Source organism: Penaeus monodon, chromosome 40 (genome assembly GCF_015228065.2).
Source record: "Penaeus monodon isolate SGIC_2016 chromosome 40, NSTDA_Pmon_1, whole genome shotgun sequence".
In the NCBI taxonomy this organism is placed as follows: Eukaryota; Metazoa; Arthropoda; class Malacostraca; order Decapoda; family Penaeidae; genus Penaeus; species Penaeus monodon.
This window is the reverse complement of record NC_051425.1, coordinates 26568493-26571284: the sequence shown is the minus strand read 5'-3', so window position 1 is coordinate 26571284 and position 2792 is coordinate 26568493. Positions and strand designations below refer to the sequence as shown.

Sequence of the window (2792 nt, the reverse complement as noted above, 5' to 3'; positions counted from 1 at the left end):
CCCCCTTTCTTCCCCCCCTCACAAGAAATCCTTATCCCCAAAACTCCCGAACCAACTCAGAAGAAGAAACCATTGAAAATATTCAAGATTACCTAATGAAAATGACACTCAACCCCCAAAAATTAAAAACTCCTGCTCCTTCCACACTCCAAGTAATTGCGATATCCATCCTCCTCCTAACGATATCCCCCCTACACCCTATCCTCCTACCCCCTCCCAACACAGCCCATCCCCGACCCCAACCCCCCCCACATTAACCCTCCCACCATCCCCTCTATCCCTTCCACTCCCTCCTTTCGCACGTTAATCCCTTATGTAACTCATTAACTCTCATAAAGTCAATATACACCACCCGACACTCCAATCCCACACATCCTACTGCCGTCCCCACGTTTTGAAACAACTCGTACTCTGCTTTCCCCACCTATCCCCCCTTCCCGACCTCCCAACCTATCAGACATCCTTACAGAATCAACACTTTTTGCTTCAAAAACCTATTTCCTTCCTCAAAACGCATACATATTCTTCATCTAATCTAACTCCTTACCATACCCGACCCTAAACCTTTCACTCACCAATTCCTTTGCCCAGCTTAGACAATTTAATCACTAACTAAAACCACCCTTCCCAAAACTTTAAACTATAGTGCTACATGACCTTAGATGTCTAGCACATTTATCTTGCTTTTAACCATTAACCCTTTAAACCCATTATTACAATCAATTGTGCTATTGTACTACTACGACTACTCCCAACTACAGTTACTACTAATACTGCTACTACTTCGGTTACTTTTAAAAAAAAAAATCAGATACTGATTCTATTACTACTTCTAATACTATCTCAAATCTAGATGAGAAAGAAATTTCACTAATACTGCTACAATTATTACAATCTTATAATTACTCTACTCCAGATCTCTTTCCCACTCGAGCAGCAACTGCTAATACAACCATAACATCCACGAAAAAAAATAAATGAGAGTGATTAAATTCACAAAATAGAGGATGCAGTTGACGCATCTCGATATATACCATTATGGTAATTACATGTAGTTGAGTAAAGTTATAAATCGAACTACACCAGTTACAGTTCTGTTCGTAACGTTATTGGTCATCATTTGTCAATAGTATCGTAACAACAAAATTTTCAGTCACATTCATCATCTTCCTCGGGCAATCCATGGTAAAGCAGCTGGATGACGGACGTAAATTTTCCTGTAAAATGAAAGAAAAAATATAAACATATATGTATATATATATAATATATATTATATATATATATATATATATATATATATATATATATATATATATATATATATATACATATCAGATTGCTTGTAGTAATATAGAAAGCCAGATAGGGAAATCAGAATAAGCTCAAACAAACCGTGCCCTTTGCCACGGTAGAAAAACAAAACTCATCACATTTCATCTTGAGAAAAACAGCAACACATCTACCCATAAATGAACAGAATTCTTGGACTTATTCGCCTTATGAACGCACAGATAGTAGACCGGAACGCCAGCGAAGAAGATGCCACTAGCAATACCCAGCTCGACGGGGCGCTCCACTATAGGGAAGATGACGAGGAACAGACAGATGAAGAAGAACACGATGGGAATCCCAATCAGATCTGAAGGAAAGGATTAATGTGGCGGGTTATCTAGTACTGGTTAATTATTGGAATGCACAACGGTGATAAAATCTCATTGACTATATGTGTAACTTATTACTCGTTATGTGTAATACGCGTGTAAATGAGTGATTGTGGTGAGTGTGGTAGATTATGTCAGTGTATCTCTCTGTGAGTTCCATAAACGTGAGTCCTTCAAATTGATAATTATTTTCAATTCAAGAACTTACCTTTATAGGCCTATGGCGATGCGGGTCCTTGTAGCGCAGCCAAAGTAGGGCTGAGATGGACAGGAAGACGAACAGAGACTCGGAGAAGGACACATAATTGATCAGCACCAACGTGTCGGAAGTCACGAGCATACACAGTGTCATAAAGCCCTGCGAACGCCAAGGTATGATAATGCCATAAAACACGTTTAATTAAATTTCCATGGATCGTTTTTAGGAAGAAATTAGATCTAAGATTGCCATTTTTTAAAAGTAGTTTTTAATTAATCTCTGAGGCCTAGAATGTAGCCTTTTCTGTGGTGTTTAGGTTGGCTACCCAGAAGACAAATGCATATCTAATTTGCATTTATTTAATAAGGTTAATTTATTATTACCAAAAGGAATCGTTATGGGTTTGAGGCAATCAGAGGATAATTATAACCACACATTACATTTTCTTTTTAAATCGTCCCCAGACCCCTAAACAGGAAAATTGAGATACTCTACCAATAACGCCATAACTATCTTTACTACAAAAATGAGCAATGGAAAAAAGTCATTTAACCAGTTTAATCACCAACCAAGCCGTCCACCCGTTGAAACAAAAACCAATAGATAGATACATTACCAAGAAACACGAGGGCTGGGACGGGTGTGATGGTATGTACATTGATGAGTGCTAGAGCCTGAGGAAGGTGCCCCTCCCGAGCGCCCACGAAGAAGAGGCGAGAGCAGGCGAAGATGCAGCCGTTGAGACTTCCGAAGGTTAGAGAGAGCGACGAAGATGGGCATGACCCAGTTCAGCACTCCAAGGGCTCGGCAGCAAAGGACTGGAAGTGTTTATTTATAGGTTTCTATGAGAAAGTTAACTTTACATGTCTTATTTGCCATGGACATTAAGTATTCAATAAAGTTTGAACTCTGGATCGTACGTGGTAATGTAC

The 2792-nt window shown here is 39.2% G+C and overlaps 1 pseudogene; it reads right to left on the bottom strand.

The window, feature by feature from the left end:
- LOC119598066 overlaps positions 1-2792 on the bottom strand; it is a 14709-nt pseudogene that overhangs the window by 2204 nt on the left and 9713 nt on the right.